A 21320-nucleotide genomic window follows, 5' to 3' on the forward strand; every position below is an offset into this window, starting at 1 on the left:
TTGTGCTTATGTTATATATGTAAATATTAAAAATCTGGCCCCAGGCTCTCAGAGAAAGAATTGCCTTTTGGGTCATGTTTCTGTGGAAGCAGAGCCCTGAGGATAGGTCCATGGCTAAGTCTGCTCAGCAGAAGGCCAGAGGAAGAGTGTTTGGGTTCCCTGGGTGGCCTGACAGTGGAGAGGAGATGCTGCAAAAAATTCAAGAAAAGGTGGGGTTTGAGGAGGTGAAAGAGGGAGACCCTGGCAACATGTCTGCTGAGATCAGAGAAGTGAAGAGTTCTGCAGAATCTGGAATGAGAAGCAGTGTTAGCCCTGCCCTCCCCACCCCCACTAGACACAAAGTAGGGCAGGGGGAGCTTGCTGAATGCTGTCGTTGCATTGTGCTGCGGGGTGGGGTGGGGAGTGACTTGATTTGACCTTTGGGTTGCAATTGTAAAGAGGCAGAAAAGCATTTCTGTTGCAGTGGAAGTCTATTGGGAGGCCCATGAGTAGGTCTGGAAGGCCCAGCCTCAACCTCTAAGAGGTTGTTACCACGAGGCGAAATAGGCCTTCCCTGGGGATTCATTTCAGCTGTAGACACCTAATTCTGTGAATCAGAAGTAATAATAACAGCTATTCTTTTTAAGCCCCTAAAATGTGCCAGATGTTCACCAAGACATCACCAGGTAGATGGTTTTCCCATTTCACAGAGGAGGTCATGGAACTTCATTGATACAGAGAGACCTGCCTGAGGTTCCTACAGCCAATGGCAGAGCCAGTCCAGATTCAAACTCATGTGTCTCTCCTTAAACTCCATCCTTTTTCCACAGAGAAGGCACCCTGCCTCCTGATCCTGAAGCTTTCTCACCTGATGACATCAATGGGTAAGTGTCAGGTGACCCCATTTGGGGTTACAGTGTATACCAGAATTTAAAATGGGCTTTATTTTTAAATATTACATACACCAGATTATAAGAAACTAGATGTTGTCCAAGAGGAACTAGTTTAAATTGGAATCCTGATTCTCTGGAAAGTACTAAGAGCTTTCATTTAATTACTTATGTATATGAAGTTCTTTAGCCATCTTTTCTCATGCTACCAGAAACGTGGTAGATAAGGCCAGAAACCAAAGACAGATCCTGGAATAAACTGCTTGACTTGAGCCCTGATTTGTCTGGGAAAGTCTGGCATTCCCTTTCTATCTTCCTGTGAATGACAAGACCCCTCCTCTTACTGCTGATGGTATGTGGGCATGGCCGTATCGATATTTATGCCATGTAAGCCCCTGGTTCTAAGTTCAGAAACCATTTCATTCTTCATGCTGAGCACTTTCGGGGTTGCTCTCTGGTCCATGGGACTAGCTGCAAAGATGAGTGATGGGGGCCCATTCAACTCCACCATCACAAAGGAAGTTTGTACCCTGGGATGAAATACAACTACCTGCTCAGATTACCTTTTCTTGCATACTGTAATGGTTATTGCTATTATAATTTGGAAGATTTAAAAAACATTCAGAAAACAAACCTGAGAGTGATTGATTTTGCTGCCCCTAAGACACCGAGTTAGGAATTGAAAGCAGACCATTGTGATTTATATCTGCTCGACCCCAAGGAAGGACATCTGTTGGATCATTTTAAAGGGAATTTTGGCAACTTCAGGAGTGTGACGTGGGCTGTCTGCATTCCCCTGGGCTCTGCAATTGAGTAGAAGAGGCCAGGCCTGTGGTTGCTGTTCAAACGGATTTAACAGGAAAATTCGTTGCATCTAGCCAGATCTTTTGGGTCAATATTACTCTTTTTCTTAAATCTTTAATTTGCAAATTGTTTATTGCAAAAGTTAAGTAAAAACATCCCCTCCCCAACTCCACACCATACCAGTGGTGACCACTGATAACTCATCCCAGGCTAAGGGAGGGTGGGCTACCTTGAACTCAGTACCACTAAGACTGCACCCAATGGGGGAAGACAATTACCGCCCCACCGAAAAAAATCAAAACAAGGTGTTGTTACTAGAAGAAAGGAAGCCCGGATGCCAGGCAGCCCAGAGCCAAAAAACGTCCACCATATGCAGAAGTCAAAGCTCAGTAGAAAGAGTAAAGCCAACTCTACCTTTTGACATACAGTGGGAATACACACTGTTAATCTTCCTTATTTCCCAATGAATATTTATAATCAAAACTCACATGTACATCTAGGAATCTTTGCTGATACTTAAAATTTTCTTACATGAATCCAAGGGGAGAAGGGAAGTGAGTGCCTGACAGAATTGTGGAGGGGGAAGGGGGAGCATTGTTGGAAGAGAACAGGAAAACTAGATACATCAACATTATGAATAGAGATTCTCCTGGATCCCTGGCCCCATCATGGCTGCCATCATGGTTGCACTAGGATGTGCCATATTAAACCTCATAGGTGACAGGACCTGTTCTGGGTGCTAAAGATACAGAGACAATTTTTGCCAACACTCCCCTGCCTCTGAGACCCTCTAACTGGGGAGAGGGGAGCATGGGAGAGGGAAGGTGGGTAACCACTGCACAAATAACCATAGTCCCAGAGTGCTAAGTGCTTTCGTAGAGGAAGGTACAAAGCGCTCTGAGAGCAGAGAATAGGGAGTGATGAATTATTCCTGGGGAGGAGAAGTTTTCCAAACTGAGGGGTGGAGGAAGGCTGGAGGTCCAGAGGTCAAGAGTAGCATTGACCTTGCCTAAAGCATGAGCGCAAGTGTGCTGGGGAAATGGTGAGGCTCTGGGCACCCCTGCCTTCTCTCCTCCTGTTTTTATCCTCCCACCCCTGATAGTTCAATTATTTTGTTACAAAATCTAAATTCTCAAAGAACTATACTCTAAACTTCTGTGATGGAAAAAGTAGAAGGACTGATTCCCATATTCAACTGATTTGAGTAAACCCCTAACGACCATGCTTTCGTTTTTCCATCTTGTCTCTATAGAGTTGGGAAAAGATTTCGAAGGCTATCTGCCTGTAAGTCCATCCATCAAGTGGCTTTGGTGGCATGTGAAATGGCATTTCTTTATTGAAATCCCCACACACTGTACAGTAACATATTGGGACAGGCTGTCTTATACCAATTTCCCATCTCCCCGGGGAAGAGAAACATCCTGTAAGGAGGTCATTTTGAGATGGTCCCAGAGTGTGACTCACTGGAGGGAAATGCCAAAAGCTTTGGGGCAAAAATAAACAAAAGTGAAAAAAATACATCAATTCTATCCAAAAAAAAAAGACTGGGAGTGGTGTTGCACTGGAAAATTGAAGCTGATCTTGGGCAAGACAGAGGGAATAGTGGAGAGGGATTTTGTTTAGTAAATTGTTTGTTCAGGGTGAAGTTTCACCAGCATATACTTTCCTGGGTAGCGCTGTGAGGGACAGAGGGAAAGGGATCTCTAATAAGACACGGCTCCCTCGAATGAGCTCCTTCTACCCCTGAAAAACCTTAACATTTGTTAGCCTAGAACCTAACAGGTTCTAAGGATATTTAAGAGTTCTAGTTCTAAGGTCTTTAAGAGTTCTAGTTTCTTATGCACTGAGAGATGTAGTTCTCTTTTGGCCTCTTAAATAAACCAAACTCCATGTAGCTTTGCTTCTAGATCATATTCTTCCCTTGCTGGGTGGTCAGAGAGTAAAAAGATGCACCAGCCCAGGGAGCATGTGATTTTGAACCCCTATTCCAAATTTTCTGGGATTTTCAACTCCTTAGTGGAATTTTTTCTCCCTGGGCTTAAGTAGAGTAAAAGGAGTTGTTAGTCACATATTCAATTTGGAAACATTACAAAGACAAGAAAAAGAATTCAATAAGCTTGAGTTATTAGCATACCCCCAGTTATGAAAACTGGAATTGGGTGGTTTAAAAACACTAGTGCCAATCATTAAAGAAATGCAAGTTAAAACCACAATGAGATATCACCTCACACTGGTCAGAATGGCCATCATCAAAAAGTCTACAAACAGTAAACGCTGGAGAGGGTGTGGAGAAAAGGGAACCCTCCTGCACTGTTGGTGGGAATGTAAATTATTATTATTATTATTTCCTGCTTCTCACTCCACACAAATCCCTAAATTCCCAACAGAGGTACCATCAAATAAAAACAAGAGATCAGATGTAGAGAGATAGGGGAGGCATGCTTGGAAAAGACCAAAAGGAGGTACATAGGGGTGGGTCCTGAACCACCAGGGTAGCATGTGGTGCCCTCCCCAGACAGTGAGATGGATTTTAGGGTCCCCCTTTCTCCCCTGCTCCCCTTTTCGATGCAACAGTGGCCTGGAAGGCCCAAGTACCACCGGTCTTCATGATGAGCTCTTTCTCCCCTCTGCCCAAAGCCACCGAGTAAAGAAAACAACTTGGTATTAGGAGTGGAGGGGAGGTGATGATGGGCTTCCCTGGGGACAGATGTTCAACACTGGGAAAGACAGCAGAGGAGTTGGGAATGTTGGCAATGAATAGTTGCTACTTTTCCATGTTTATGATGTTGAAGGATTCTAGCATCTTAATAAATTCCTCAAAACAAATTCCTAATGAAAGGCATAACAATATGTAAAAAAAACTGTCTAGCAGAAAACAAAGAGAGTGATAAAACTAATATATGCCTCAAAATGGATATACAATGTCAAGGCTATTCCTTCTCACATCTTCCTGAATAGTTTTCATAAAACCACTATAAAAGGATTCTATATTTATTGGAGAGAAAAACTACATGGGTCTGCCCTGCTGTTCCTCAGGAGTTGACTGTATGTTCACCAGAGCAGTTGTTTCAAACTGTGCCTGGGCTCAAGTTCCAAATGACACACTGACTGCTCTCCTTACTCTCAGCGAGTGGCCTTGCCTCCTAGTCTACTGAGACAATCAAAAAGATCCGACAGTGTATCCCTGTTTTCTTCCTTCACCCCAACATGCTGCTGCAACATCACTGCCCATATTCCCTTTCTACCATGGCAAAGTCATGACCTCTCTTCAGAGCCTCTCACCCACAACTCCAACTCTCCGGATGGAAACTCAGATTTAACATGTCCAGACTGGTCCTCTTTCCCTCCAAACCAGAAGCTCCTCTTAGTTTTTCTTTGTCTGCTGAGAACACACCCATTCTTGCAATCACCATCCTTCTCCTGCCTTGCTCTCCGATTCAACCAGTGGTCAAATCCTGTCTACTCTACTTCAGCAATGTCTTTTGCATCTCTGTTCTCCTTTTCCCTTGAGGAAGAGAACTTCAATTCAACAATATTTATTGAGTGCCCACTATGTGACAGGCACTGTTCTAGATGGACAGAGATATAGCAATGAGCAAGCCTGGAGACCTCTCCTCCAAGGCATTACATTCTGGTGGCAGGTCAGCGTTCAAGTGCACACATAGCTACAGAGATACATATTGACAAATGCCATAAAGAAAATCAAAGCACGACGCGGAATCCGGTGTGGTGGGAGGTGAGGGCATGATTACATCGGGTGGTCCGGAAAGCCCTCCTGATGTGCTGACATCCGAGCTGGGTCTGAAGGAAGGGCAGGAGGGAGCCTCGCCCATACCTGAGAGAGTATACTACCAACACTGCAGGACCAGCTGGGAGTCCTGGGCCTGTGAAGGGAATAAAAGCTCAGGATCTCATCCTGGAGGAGGGGCCGGTGCTGTCAGACTCACGGAGGAAGTAGTTCAAGGTAAAGCCCTGGAACGTGCTCAGCTTTGCTCCCTCCACCGGGTGCCACGCACTGTGTGTGCTCAGGAAGTATTTAACTGAGGGGGGGGGGGTGTCCAAGCATCAAGCACCGCTATTTATGCCACGTTGAGAAGTAATAGATAACACATAAAAATACGAATAAATACAGGATGTAAAAACGATCCATAAGCTCGTAGCCCAGATATAACGAATTTTAAACTTTTAATACTGGTCCTTCTAGTCATTTATTATTTGTAGATCCTATTTCTTTTTGCATTTGAGACAACAGTATGTCCTGTTGTCTTCACTTAATCCTACTGCGATTTTTAATATCATCCACTAACTCACTGAAGATACTTAAGTGATACTTAAGTGTATCTCTAACCGGTTGCAGCAGCTTGGACAAAGTGGTCACAAAGCGGCTGATTCTTTCTTAAGGGCCACAGGAGGTGCTCAGAAGCCAGTGAATTTTATGAGGAGGGGGATCTACGGGCCACCAAACCTGTAGACTGAGACAGAGTGACAGCATGGATCTCCTGGCTGCAGGATGCCCGCTGCTCTCTAATACAGGGAATGCCTCGGCTTCCCTGTGCAGAGGGTGTGGTCATCATTAGCGAGATGGTGCCTGTGACTTCTCCCCCTGTCCCTCTGGTCTTGAGGCATTGGAACATTTCCTAGAGGGTCATTTTGTTCTTCTTGGGTCTCTGTTTTACCTCTAGTAACTGCTCCCACCTGTTCCTAATGCTCTCGCTGGATAAATGATTCAGCTCAATTCAGTGTCTGCAACTTGTGGCTTCCTAAAAGACCCGACCATTTTGTAACACAAGGAAACATAGCTCAAACCAAGTCAAAACACCTAAGAGAAAATGTATTTATTTTCAATGTCCAGGAATTATAAACTCTTCAGCTATTTAAATAAACATGTGCATGCGTTTAAAAAAAAAATCAGGAAGACTTAACAGAAATCAAGCCTAAGCTCTTCTCTGATGCCGCCTCCTATCCTTCCATCTGCTTTCGGGACAGCTCTTTCTGGAAGAACTGTAGGACCTGTGCTGAGGTGTCCTCTTAGCCCCCGGAGAAATATAATGGGTGTGTTCATGGCCCAAAAGGAAGACACCATTAGGTTTGAGTAGAGTAAATGCAGATTTTTACAGGTGAATCAACATTGTTATAGCTTGAGGATGTTTTGGGCTGGTTGTTGAAGCCACTTTTTTGCCCATGAGCAACAAATTAATTTATTCAAGACTTGCATTACTAAAAGGAAAACAAAACTAAGGCAGGACAAAATTAATGAGAAACTTAAGAAAAGAAAATCACAGCCACCAACAGACAACCCTAAGTTTGGCTGAGATGATTAGAGCCAGATGGAGGGGGGAGCCCAAGTGACCAGATGGTTGGGACGTGTCTAAGGACAGAAGCGGCTATACATCCCCCAGCACAGTCCCAAACCTTCAAATCACTTGCAGTAGCAGAGAAGTATTTCCTATCTTCCTCTTTCTCCTCCTCTTTCCTTTTTCAGCAATGGGGACGTTCAAGGTTGGAGCTCTTTTAAATGAGAAGGCACAGTGGGATGGAGCTGGGTACCAAAACTGAGGAGTGGGGTGGGTGGACTAGAGCAAAGCATCTAGGACTTCATTCATGATCACTCTCCCAAAATTCTGGATTTCAAAATAAGACTCCCTTCTCAGAGATAATAAAAGGTACATTTGGCTGCTCTAAGGCTGTCCTACAATCAATTCCTGGTGGGTTGTTAGACATTTTAAGCTTAACCAGACCTGTACAGATCCTCCGTCTAATTCTATCATGTGGCTTCTAATGCCTTCGTATGTAGCCTCTGGCAACAAAGCCATTTTCCAATTGCTAATATCCTCTCCCTTCAGCACTCATCCTGCCAGAATCATTTACAGCTCCGTGTCTGAACCTCCCCAGAAAAGAGACTTTTTTCTCTTCAGCGAGATAGTTTCCGGAAAACACCCCTTTGCACGGGACAAATGAATATAGAAGTTCTGTTCATTACAATTAGCACAACAGTGACGAAGTTCAGGGACCTCGGTGCTACATAAAGGAAAAGAATGTCGCAGAAGTTCTTTAGGTAGTATTTTTAAATTTAGGATTCTTATCACATTTGCGACTTCACCCATTTAGTGAAGAACACTAGTTCGTTCATCATATCAACGCTTTGTTAATGTTTCAATTCACTCCAGAAGCCCTTACGAGAAGCTTGCGTGAGCTCTATAGAGACAGGGACTTTGGTCTCTTGTGTTCAACCCCGGACTCATACAGCTTCTAACAGAGTAGCTGGCACTTCACAAGTGTTCATTAATATTTACTGTTGAATGAACCGAGGTATTTTCTAATGGGAAACTGAAAGTCTGGCCATCATTTGATTTGTGGTGTTTTGTGTGAAACAGAAGTGTTTCTCTAGCTTGGGGTTAAGAAGGGAAATTCTAGTTTCACTCTTAGGAAGCAACAAGGCTCTGAAAATAGATTTTTATCTAGCTTTCTTTAAAATTTCGATCTACCACTAGGTATTTAGAAAGTCAACCCTTTCTTCCATTACAAATAAAAACTCCATCTTCTGTCATAGCAGTACTCCTTTGTCAGCTACAAGCTAAGCCCTGTCTGTAATAACAACATATTCCTCACCCTATGTTATGCCTAACAAGAGGATTCTAGGCTCGGGTAGAAGGGACAGACTTCAAATTACATATGCTAAGATGACATTTTCTCAATTCTCTTCATCTCTGGGGAAACAAAACAAAAGTAGAATGTACAGTCCCAAAATACTCCATGTTGTTTTATTTTTAATCATTCTTAGCTATTTGATGCAGTGGTTGAGGATTTGAGAAAATACAAAATTTCCACCTCTTCTTTTCACTGTTAGAAGAAAGCTGATTTAATAGAACTCTAACAACTGTTGGCCAAATCCCAGATGAAGCTGTGCAGTGATTCTGAAGTGACTCTTTAAAAGTCTCTCTTATTTATAATGAAATTATAAACTAAAATCTAGACTGCTGTAGAATCTTTTCCCAGAAAGAAAAATCTGTTCCAAATGTGCTGACAGCTAAAGAGAAAACCAGTGGTGCTCCTGACAGGAAAACTGGGCTGGGATGAAAGAGGCAGAACTGAATCCTTTGACTGAAATTCAGATGGAGATCTAAGAGTTTTCTGGGTTTTCTTTGAATGTGAGCATAGGGAATACATACCAGCAAGAGGTAAAACCAATTCGTGTTGATGTCAGACCTGGTACTTCTAATAGCACCTTCCTCTGCTTCACAACTTGCATGTGGAATTCCCATGAAAAGAAAAGCACATGCATTAAGAGATCTCCAATGGGCCGTTGAGGATTTGCGGATGGAATTTCCATGTTCCTCCTGTTTTGATAGTTTTAAAACCAATTACCATGAAATGTGGATGTGATCCAGTTGTGGACTTAGCCTGTGGATGTGGCTATCGAGAAAATGAGCATATCAATGGACGATTTATCTTGGATAACTGCTGTTTAATCTATTAAATGTTCAGTATAAACTATTTTGTTAACTGTAGTAGAAGCGATCATAAATCACTGTTATGTGTGATTATTACTGAAATATAAAAAATGCCTTATCACGTTTTTGGACTATTTGGAAATATAATTAATGCATATCTTCTCAGATTCAGCCTCATAAACAGGAAATGTGATTTAACAGCATTTAAGCTTCTGAGAGTTAAATGGACTTGGCTGTTTACTTCTCCCTGCATTAGCTGGGTTATTAGAAGTGTATTTTGTTAATCTGACTGACAATGAGGTTGACAGTATAACAGCATTACCACCAAAAGCAGCTTTGATTGTTGCCTTTAATTAGAATTTTCATACCATAGCAGCTTAGATTTGCCAGGGATTCTTGCTTTAAAGGGATTATGTTGAAGATTATAAAAGTAGAACCCTCCTGGAAAAAGCCTGGATATTCATCTTAGGAACTGCAGCCCCACATCCCTATTGGCCAAGTTGCTTGTGAATGTTTGAAGATTCCTGTCACACTATAAGTTGCTGTGAAAGTGTAGAGCAGCTAAAGAAAAATCCTCCCAAGGAAAAGGCTGATTGGGAGTTGGCATGGCAACTGTCAACAGGACCCAACCTTTCCCATTTTAGAAAATTCAAATCTAAGAGCTGGAAGTAGAATGCTAGAATGATCTGAATACCTAAAAGATGAGAAGATAGCAGAAGTGCTGTTTAATTAAAGAAGATACAATCAGAAAACAGAGTAGAAGGATGGTGTTAGCAAAGAGCTAAAGAGGCCTTCATTCTTTCGTCTAGCGGAAGCAGAATATCAGATGGCTGAGATGGGGACTGAGGCAGCCTCGTGGGGACGAGGGCATTGTGCTGGGCTGGGCAGCCTTCCAGCCCCGAGGTGGACCAAGGGGACAGGCCGCACAGGTGGAATTAGAGCACTGCCCACAGATCAATTTAAATATTTTATAATTAAGGGAAAATGGTTTCTAAGGAGCACTGCCTCCAGGAAAGGGATTTGGAGGAAGACCAATAATAAAATTAACTGGACCTCGATCTGAGCCACAACGCTATGTGGCAGTGTTAGCTGTGTCATCAGCTTCTTTCTCAAGAGAAAACCTGAGCCCCATTCGCATGAAGGCATGTAGGGCTCTTCCCAGACTGCCAATCAGATGACACATTCAGATGACATTAATCATAAGGGAAGAGGCACTACTAAAACTTCTCCCCACACCCCATTAACATATTCAAAAGGTGATATAAGATCCAGCCTCAAGGTGCTTGAAATTCATTTGGAAGAGATAAGACTAGGATATATGTGGACAGTACTTTAGAATATTTATTAAGCAATAAATAACTAGCTGCAGATGGACACTCTCTAGATTCTACAGTCTAGTTGAATCTCATAACAGCCATTTAGATCCCTGCATAAGAACTTTAGCAGGTATCGTTCCAGATTGAGGAAGAGACAAACATTGCCAAATATATGCCTTGACAATACTTTCCTAAAATGGAAATGTCTTTATTGCCCTTACTGATGAAGAAAGAAGATTGAGAGCAACTTAAGTATCCATTATCTGGGTCTTCTTACATAAATATGATGCCCTTTTTTTCTTTTTTTAAACTAGAGAATGAGGAAGCTGACTTTGTTCTGATACAGAAAGACCTCTGTAGCACTCGGTGTCCAAACAGGAGAGTAGAAACCACTATATATATTTCAAGCAGAGAAGGTTGCAGTGTAGGCAACTGGTTAAAAACTGCTGGAAGTGCTAGGAGCAGAGAAAGGAGGCAGCTGTAACCTAGAATGGGAAGCTGCCACTGTCCCTCGGCTGGATCCTATGAGTGGCTACTTACTGCCGGTGTTGCCGAAACCACCCCCAGGCTTGTGGAGCTTGTAGCACAAGCAGTCAAGCCCAGCTGCACAATCTTGCTGCTGCCAGTAGCCGGGGAAATGATTAATCTCTTTCTCTCACACTGGGACCTACTACCTATGCCTCCCATTGGAAGAACCTAACATGAAATTGGCCAGATGAGTGAGTCTGAAAGGGGGATGGAAAGTATCTAGAAGGATGAATTCGGACCTAACAGCCAAGAGACACAATCTGGTATATCCATTCTTTTGCTACTCAGATCCACACATTCCATTGTATCCATCCAACGTCATACCTCCACATCATATAAATGAATGTAGGCTCACTCGGTCCCCAAAAGGGGGGTAACACAGAGTGGCACCGCTATAAGGAGGCAGCCTCAGCCACTGTATTGAGCTCTGGGTGATGTCAGTTCTTCTCTTTTAGTCACCATAGCACCTTGGATATTCCTTAACCTAAAGACTAAGTTGTAAATTTAACCACCAACGACACTCAGTGTTATGCTTAACAAGCAAAGAAGAAATTGCAGAGTTGCAAAAGTTCTTGTTTTGGTAACTGGTAACAAAACTAGTTGATTGATAATGATAATAGTTGAATAATAATCGTTAATGAGCTTCTTCCAGTGTCTAACCCATGTTCCATTTGCCTTTAACCAACACTTCAGTTGTTTGGGGTTCCTTCCTGGCAAGATCATTTAAACCTTCCTTTCTAAGGAGTGTGACTATTCCAATAACGTTTTTTTCCACAATGGAAAGAGTTCAATGTAATAAACTTGCTACTAGGTGGCTGGCTGGTCCCCCTGGGGAATGATGCCGCATCAGAGCTCAGCATTAGTCTCTGCTGTCAGCAGCTTAGGCATCCAGCAGTGACAACAGCCAGAGCAGGCTTGCGGAGGGGAAGTCCATATTGTTGAGCCCACACGTGACTTGGCTTCCTGCCACAATGGCCACATCCTACGTGAGCCTACTGAGCAAGCCTCAGGGTGGCTGGGAAAGGGGCTGCCTGACATCCACAAAATGGGCGTCCCGTCCAATTGGTTACTGAGAGCCTCATTCCGGATGCCCTACGGTGAGCATTCACATAGGAGGGTGCCCATATTTAGAGACTCATCTGCAAACGTCTTCCTCAGACTCCTGTGCCACCGATATACCAAACCACTAGTCACCCATGAATTGGCATATACCCCGACTCTGGCCATCTCTCCATCCAGACAAAGTGGACAACTGCTCAGGGTTCAGCCTTGAGAGAACTTCTCTTACCGCATTCCTGCTTTGGGCTATAATGCTTCTACAGTCCACATCTATCTGATGCCTTCAAATTGTAAGGGACCATCTGTGAACCTGGTCCAAACAGTTTCTTCCTCCACCATCTGTCAATCCCAAAAGGACAAAGGTGTGGGTTGAGGGAGACTTACAGTGCAGCAAGAGGAGATGCTATGGGAGTAGGAGCTGCCTGCTCACGGAGCTCACCTGCACATTCAGGACCTGCTCAACTCCAGTCTGGTGTACACTGCCTACACTGGACGACAATTGCTGCCGTGTACGCCAACCGTATGGCTTGGTAGATCCGTGTATTGCTGCAAAACAAATTATCCCCAAACTTAGCAACAAGCATTCATTATCTCTCATGGTTTCTGAGAGTCAGGAATCCAGGAATAGCTTAGTTAGAAAGATCTGGGTCGGGGGTCTCTCACGAGGTTGCAGTTAAGCGTCAGCCAGCGCTTTACTCACCCCGAGGCTTACCTAGACATGCTGTAGGCCAGGGATTCTCAAGTGACAGCAGTTTTGCTCCCCCTAGGATATCTGGCTATGTCTGTAGAGATTTCTGGATGTCACAACCGGACGTAGAGGCCAGGGATGCTGCTACACAACATCCTACCATTCGCAAATAGCCTCCCACATTGAAGAATTATTTGTCCCCCAAACGTCAACACTGCTGATGCTGAGAAACGCTGCTAGGGAGGCTTTTTCTGCTCTGGTCCCCACACAAAACTCGGCAGCTTTGTGGATCACTCAAATGTTGCTTTGAACAATACCCTCAGAAAGAGGCTATGTTATCTCAAAAATCAAGAGATATAGAACACTGTAGCTCTTTCTCAGTGGTAGGTGATACAAAGTATAGCAATTTGCCCTTCTATTTGGAGAGGAAATGCCCACATTTCTCAGACCCCTGGACCCCTTAGAAACTTCACTGAGGTAGTAGGCCTTTGACTTTTCTTGGCGTTTCTCTCCCACCCTCTGGCCTACATATGTCTCATTAAGGCATCGAGAGTATGTGCTGCTTCCTGCTCGCCGTGTCAATAATGTAATGTATTAGCATGGTGTTCTGGGGAATATCAAGATGATCAAGGCCCCTGCAGACTGGATGTTGTCAGACAGCGGAAGAGTCACAGAGGTCTGAGGTAAGACAGGGAGGGTGTTTTGCTGATCCTGCTAATTGGGAGCAAACTCCACCTGGGGATCTTTGCTAATTTGGTGTTGAGGAAAAAAAGCAACTGCCAGATCAATGGTTGCCTTCAAAGTACCAGAAGCACTGTTGTGTTATCCAGTAAAGAGGCTACATCTGGTCCGGTACCTGAATGATTCCATAAGAATCCACAGTCATTCTCCAATAACCATCTTCCTTCTGTCATGCCAAACAGATAAGTTAAATGAGGATGTGGTGGAACAGCCCCTGTATTGTTCAAATAGTAGATGGAAATACTAATCTCTGCAATTCTCCCAGGGAAGTGGCATTGCTTTTAGTTTACTCTTAGGTAAGAAGAGGAAATTCCAGGTGGCTTCTGCATGGTCCTGCCTACCATAATAAGGCTCATCACCCAGGTCAGGGAATCAATACAGGGGTTCTTCTAGTTGCTGAGGACACCTATTACAGCTCTATTCAGGGATGGGAAAGTAACCATAGTGGGGGTGAGTAGACCCACTGTGAGGCAGCCACACCCCAAAATTTCATTTATTATTTGATCACCACACGAGACCCCTACCCCCAACCCCTCTCCGTGGTCCAGAGGCATGTTGGAACTTTACAGATTAGCATCGACTCAGAACTAACGTCTAGAAATTTCCCAAAGGCCTAGACAGTCCCCCTTCCTCACTGCAGTTACCCTAGTTAATGGCTGCAGATCTTCTGGAGAAGACTTAAAGGAAGATTGACACTAGGTACTTACAGCAATGTTACAGGGTCCCTTCTAAGGCTTCCCAGCCTCTCCTTCTCTCAAGGTCAGAGTTCTCAGACCTTAGCATGCACAGGACTCAGCTGAAGTGCCTGCTAAAACGAAGACTGCTGGACCCTCCTCCAGAGTGTTTGCGTCCGTAGGGCTGGGGGAGGGTCTGGAAATTTGCATTTCTAACAAATTCCCAGGTGCCGTCACTGCTACTCCTCCTTGGACCCAGCTGCAAAATCAGTGATCCGGGCATTTCTATGTCTTTCAGCCGATTCAGATCTGAGACTTGGGTGATGAGCTATGACTCTACATTGAACTCAGGTTTCTAGTCACTGGATCTAGAGATTTCCCAGTTACATAAATCAAGTGATTCCTAGTAGAATTCCGATCTGTTTTGGTCCCAGGGCCACCATGGACAATGAACAAACATCAAAGATTCTCGTGTGCTGAAATACTCTGCTGCTGCAGACACTCTGCCCATTATAGTAACTGCACCCACCTTGCTGCTGGCTGTTAAGGGCTGCCACTTGGCTCTGCCCCTCCAGAAGCCTGTCACTGACGGAAAGCCGGAAGTCTATTTTAACGAAGGTGTCTTCTTTCATCGGTGGGTTTCTGAAGGATCCCCACATAAGAGAGTTACCTTAAAATATCTGCCGAGTCTGGAGAAGACTGACCACAATAATATCAATCAGGAAAGATCTTTTCCATTCTTCTTACCACTCTGTCTCCCCAGATCTCCATCCTGGAGAAGCCAGAAACTGTGGTTAGCATAATAGGGTAACGAGGAGAAGCCCTGCTTGGACAAAAAGAGAAAAAGCTGATCACAACCCCACCCCTACTGCAGACTTAGAGGATGAGAAGCTTTATCTGCAAAGCAAGGTTTTAATTATTACATGGAATTTAATTACTAAAATGAGTGGGTTTTTGCGATTTAAAGTGACTGACTGCAGATCCATTTGTATTATTGAAGAGTCACCAGACAACTCAGGGGTCTGCCTGAATTTTCATCTAGGCGATGGTAAAGAAATATCCCATGGAATGGATTATAGAAGATACTTGGAAATACAAATAATGTTGCTTAGCAATTGAACCTTCTAAGACCTGCTTGTTCAATGTACCAGTTATGATGGCAAATGATGTGGAAACACATAGAGATGGTTATATCTCCACAGAGAAGGTAAGAGATAAGACGGCGTGCTCCCAGACACAGCCACAGCTTCCCAGGTCCCCAAAGGAGATAAGCAGCTGTGGGTGGTACTGTCTTGAGCACTGAGGGTTCCACTGTAGCCTAGAAGTACACTCGTGGGCTTTTATTCCCTCCTGGCCCTGCCTCACATCTGTCTGTTCCCGAGAGTCTGCTAACGTGCCTACACACTCATGGGGTGCAAAACAACCCCTGTGTTTCTGAGTGTTAACTAGGAGATTGGGTGAAATGAAATGCAATTTCACAGAGTATCACCCAGGAGGCTCAGACTTTAGATCTGCCTGCATTTCATTCCTGAATGTCCCAAAACCATTTCTTGGAAAGTATATCATTTCCCCCCTTTTCAGTAAATGCTAAAACAAGCATTTTAAATAAAGCATTTAAATACACAGATAAGTCCATTTCTGGATTCTGTTCTTTTCTTCCCTTAGATCCCTTAGCTTATGCCTGCACTGGCACCAGAAGAACAGCAAAAAGGCCAGTGGGACTAGAGCAGAGAGAGGAGCAGAGTAATAGGAGATGAGATCAGAGAGGAATGTTCTCAGGGGGTGGGGGGAGAGTCACATTCTGCCTTTAAACTCTGTGAGCCATGGAAAGGTTCTGAGCAGGGGGTGATGTGATTTGATAGGTAATAACAAGATCACTCTGGCTGCTGTGTTGTGCTATGGAGAACAGATGGTGGGGGGGGGGGGCGAGAATGGAAGCGGGAAGTTATTGAAATAATCCAGGTGAGAGATGACAGCTGCCTGGACCGGGGTGTTGCAGGTGGAAGTGCCAAGACGTGGACAGAATCTGGATATATTCTGAAGGTAGAGCCAACAAGGTTTCCTAGTGGGTTGGATATGATGTGTGAACAAGTTGAAGAAAGAAGTTTTAGGGAAATACCACACTTCAGACATGTCTAACTTGAGATCCCTCTGATATGCAAGTAGAGATATCAAGTAGGTGGTTCAACACACAAGTTTGTGTTTAGAAGAGAGATCCAGGCCAGATCCAACCAGACAATTTGAGGTCTTTGAGACAGACAAGGTATTTAATGCCATGTGGGTAGACTGGATTGCCAAAGGAGAGGCACAGACAGGGATGAGGTCCAAAGACTGGGACCTGGGGCACTCCAACATCAAGATGTCATGGAGGGACTTCCCTGGTGGCACAGTGGTTAAGAATCCGCCTGCCAGTGCAGGGGACACGGGTTCCATCCCTGGTCTGGGAAGATCCCACATGCTGTGGAGCAACTAAGCCCATGCACTACAACTACTGAGCCCATGCCCCTAGAGCCCGTGCTCTGCAACAAGAGAAGCCACCCCAATAAGTCTGCACACCACAACGAAGAGTAGCCCCCGCTCGCCACAACTAGAGAAAGCCCGCGCGCAGCAACGAAGACCCAATGCAGCCATAAATAAATAAACTTATTAAAAAAAAAGAAAGAAAAGACGTCATGGAGATGGGAAGAAACCAACAAAGGAAAGTGAGAAGGAGCAGTTTGTATGGTTGAAGGAGAGTGTGGCATCACTGAAGCCACGAGAAATGGTCCAAGAAAAACGGATGGATCAACCCTCTCAAATGCTGCTCACAAGCAGAGCAAGATGAAGACTAAGAATTCACCACTACTGAAGCAATGGTTATTGGCAACTTGCCGGAAGCAGTTTTGGTAAAGTGGTGAGGCTGAAAGTCCTAACTGGAGAAGATTCAAGAAGACAGGGAAGGGCTTCCCTGGTAGCGCAGTGATTGAGAGTCCGCCTGCCGATGCAGGGGATGCGGGTTCGTGCCCCGGTCCGGGAAGATCCCACATGCTGCGGAGCGGCTGGGCCCGTGAGCCATGACCGCTGAGTCTGCACGTCCGGAGCCTGTGCTCCGCAACGGGAGAGGCCACGACAGTGAGAGGCCTGCGTACCACCAAAAAAAAAAAAAAAAGAAGAAGACAGGGAAGAGAAGGATTAGAGACAGTAAGTGTAGACATCATTTTTCTAGTAGTTTTGCCACAAAAGGGAAGCAGACAAATGGGGCTGTAATGGACTGGGCAAGTGGGGCCAATAAATGGTTTTTTTCTTTTAAGATGCAAGAAACAACAGCATGTTCGTATTCCGACTGATCCAGTAGAGCGGGAGACACTAATGATAGAGTGAGGAATGAATTGCTAAAACGATGTATGGGCACCCATACAGGCAAACAGGCACCCTCAAACGCTTCTGGAGATACTGCATACTGGGTCAAGCGTTTTGAAGGGAAACATGGCATCATGTATCAAAATTATAGATGCCCATATTCTTGGACACAATGGTTTTATTTTCAAGATTCTATTCTGCAGATATTAGCATCTAGGTGCAAGGACACATATTCACATTTATTTCACATATTCACTGTCTATAATATCAAAAGCCTAGAAAAAAACCTTAAATGTATATGGATAGTGGATGGTTAAATCCATACCTGGAATACCATGCAGCATTGAAAATGAGCTTGATCTACATGTACTGTTCTGGGAAAACCTCCAAAATTACTTAAGTGAAAAACATCAGGGTACGGAAGAATACATGGTACCTGTGAAAAAAAGCAGAGAATAAGATGATGTGCAAAGATAGAGTTACAAATTGATATAAAACACGTGTTTGTATGTGCATGGAACACTTCTGAGAGATGTGGACCTACTTCCCACTGGATATCCTTTTCTAATGTTTCAATTGTTTGTAAGAAGTGTATTTATTATTTTTCATTAAAAATTAATAAAAATAGAAAAAAATCTTTGCTAAAAGGAAAAATGTAAATTAAAAACTTCTGTCTCTTACTTTATTAATGTAAAGGAGATTTTCTTATATAATGTTTAAGGGAGAAATGCCATTATCTTCTAGGTTGTTTTGGAAGGAATGGGGAAAAAAATCCTTTTAAATTGATTTTTACTGAAACAGCAAGGTCTTTACTCAATATTTGCAACACTGGGATATAAATTCTCTTTATGTTTATGCAATATAAAAGATTTTTAGTTTCAAATATAATATTTTAAGTCAACTATAATTCAATCAATAAAAAAAGATTTTTAGTTTCAAAGTGTATTTCTGCTGGGCACACAATAGGCATCCCATAAAAACGTTTTGGGTTGAATCAGATCACTAATTAGATGAATGTCAACCGTAAGCATTGGGAAATGGAATTTAAATACAAGACATCATTGAGGCTCCCTTCTTTTAAAGGTGAGTTTGTGGGACTTCCTTGGCGCTCCAGTGGTTAAGACTCTGCGCTTCCACTGCAGGGGGCGCAGGTTCAATCCTTAGTCAGGGAACTAAGGTCCCGCAAGCCGTGGCACTGCCAAAAAAAATAATAAAAAATATGTAAGGTTTTAAATAAATAAAGGTGAATTTGTAGGTGTGTATACATGTATGTGTACTTAACATAGATTAGCATTTTTTCTTTTTAGTTTATTGGATAGACCATAAGTGTGCTATGAACTAAACCAGAAAGTTATTTTGATATAATTTAGCAAACCAGTTAATTATGTCATTAATAATGAGGAAGTTATCAATTACGAACAGAAAGGAAAATGAGGTGACCAATCAGCAGTAGCAGAAATTATCCTTGAGGTTGGAGTTTAAAAACACACTTATACTGAATTCAGAGGATATTTTAAGCACAAAGGTTCTCATATTAATAGTTCTTAAAAATAAAGAACTATCCATTAGATACTTCTGAAAAGGGAAAGTGGAAATTCATCATTTTTAGTGTGTCAGCCTGGAATCTCTTATTCAGTACTTTCATGAGCCACATTCATATTGAAGACCACATTGATAATCTTGATGGATGACAAGACCTTCAAGTGCCTTCTGAAACATCAGGTAAGACTGCATTCCTTTCTATATTTTTAGTATTAAGCATAATTATTGTAATCAAATCTTTTGAAACCTAGCACTCTATGCCACAAAATAGCATCATATATAATAATCTTCTCATTTCCCAACCTTAAGGATATTTTAAGCATTAGGAATTCTCTGCTGTTTGTTTAAGCTTGCATGTTTTTTCTTTCCCTAGTTTACTGAATTATTTATTAGTTACACAGTATTCAGACTCCGTGCTAAATGCCACTTCTCTTTCAGTTGGAGTACAAGTACCTTATTCTGTTTCATTGTCAATTTTAAAGCTCACCTGAAGCTAAGGAAGTAATCATTCATTGTGATAGAATTGCTGGGATGGTAGTATAAATATTTGCAAAAACATTGGGATTTTGTTTTTAACACTGGGTCTATTTGCTGCTTTTTTGTTAATAGACAGTGATATACGGGCAATATATAAAAGCCTCACACTAAGGTGCAATTATTTGTAGGCAAAATCTGCACCCTGCCAGGCTTCCAAGATGAAAAAAAGCTGAAATTTGGTTTGCTGACAAAATGTTCATCTATTTGGATTTAAACAGGAATTGACTGATGAAGCATTCTTACACTTATATGAGAGTCTATGCAAGATGCCGTAAACCAGCATTTTTCAGATTTTATGGTGCGAAGGAATCAGCTGGGGATTTTGTTACCATACAAATTTGGGTTCACCAGTCTGGGATGGGACCAGAGATTCTGCATTTCTAACAAGCTGATGTTGTTGGTCCACAGACCTCACCTTGAACAGGAAGGTACAGAGTAGTCCTCAACCCTAGCTGCATGTTATGGGGGAATCTAAAAGAAATACAGATGTCCAGGTCCCACTTCAGATCAAGAGAATCAGGATCTCTGGGCATGAGACTCAAGCACTGCTAATTTTTTTTTTTAATGTTCCCAAGTGCTATGCACTGAATGTGGCCCCCCCAAATTCATATGTTGAAGCTGTAACCCCCAATGTGATAGTATTTGGAGATGGGGCCTTTGGGAGGTAATTGGGTTTGGATGAAGTGATGAGGTGGGGCCTTCATGGTGGCATTAGTGTCCTTATAAGAGGAGACACCAGAGAGCTTGCTCTCCCTCTCTGCCATGTGAGACACAGTGAGAAGGCAGCCATCTGAAAGCCAGGAAGAGAGGCCACACCAGAACCTGACTATGCTGGCATTCTAATCTTGAACTTCCAGCCTCCAGAAATGCGAGAAAATAAATCCCTGTTGTTTATGCCACACAGCCCCTGGTATTTTGTTATGGCAGGCTGAGCTAAGACACCAGGTGATTCTAATAATATGCAGCCTAGGTTATCAACCATTGTTGTAAAGGGTATTGAGGTGGCATGATCCTAACTCTGTTTTAGGATACTTACAACCTACTCGAGGAGTTAAGACTTGGGCCTATAAAAGTAAAAGCTAGTCAAATGTAAGACTGGGTCAGAGAGGTAAAGAGTATTAAGAGATCCAGAACAAGAGAGGACACAGTGTTGGGGTGATGAGGGAAGAAGGCTATGTCCCTTCTTAAAGAGTCTTGCTGAGGACCAAATTTTTAAAAATTGAAGGCATAATTTACATGACACAATAAAACGACTACAAAGATATTAAGCATTCAGTTATGACTGTTGATCATTGTTTACACTCACGTAATCAACCTTAATCAAAATATAGAACACTGCCATCACCCCAGAAAGTTCCCTAGTACCTTGATCCTATCTAGCCAATTCCCAGCACTCACAGAGGCCACCACCATTCTGATTTCAATCACCATAAATTAGCATTATCTGTTTTAGAACTTCATATAAATGGAACCCACGGTCCTTTTTTGGTCTGGCTTCTTCTACTCAGCATAATTATTTTGGGATTTATCCACATTATTAATGTATCAATACATGTCATTCCTTTTTATGGTTGAGTGACATTCTACAGATATACCACTATTTGTTAATCCATTTACTGTTGATGGACGTTTGAGTTGTTTCCAGTTTAGATTTATTAGAAATAAGGCTACTCTGAATATTCTTCTTAAATTCTTTTTTCAAAACATGTTTTCATTTCTCTTGGGTAAATACCTAGAGGTGATATTTCTTGGCTATGGGATAGATGCATGTT

The 21320-nt window shown here is 42.9% G+C and overlaps 1 long non-coding RNA gene across 1 annotated transcript; it reads right to left on the minus strand.

The window, feature by feature from the left end:
- Positions 1-1602: 1602 nt before the first annotated feature.
- On the minus strand, positions 1603-12525 carry LOC309827468. The gene is made up of 3 exons (XR_014297221.1): positions 12467-12525; positions 12257-12366; positions 1603-1672 (listed from the first exon to the last, which is right to left on the minus strand). It is a non-coding gene; the product is annotated as an uncharacterized lncRNA (long non-coding RNA).
- Positions 12526-21320: the final 8795 nt, after the last annotated feature.

This window comes from Grampus griseus, assembly GCF_964374135.1.
Source record: "Grampus griseus genome assembly, chromosome: 9".
In the NCBI taxonomy this organism is placed as follows: Eukaryota; Metazoa; Chordata; class Mammalia; order Artiodactyla; family Delphinidae; genus Grampus; species Grampus griseus.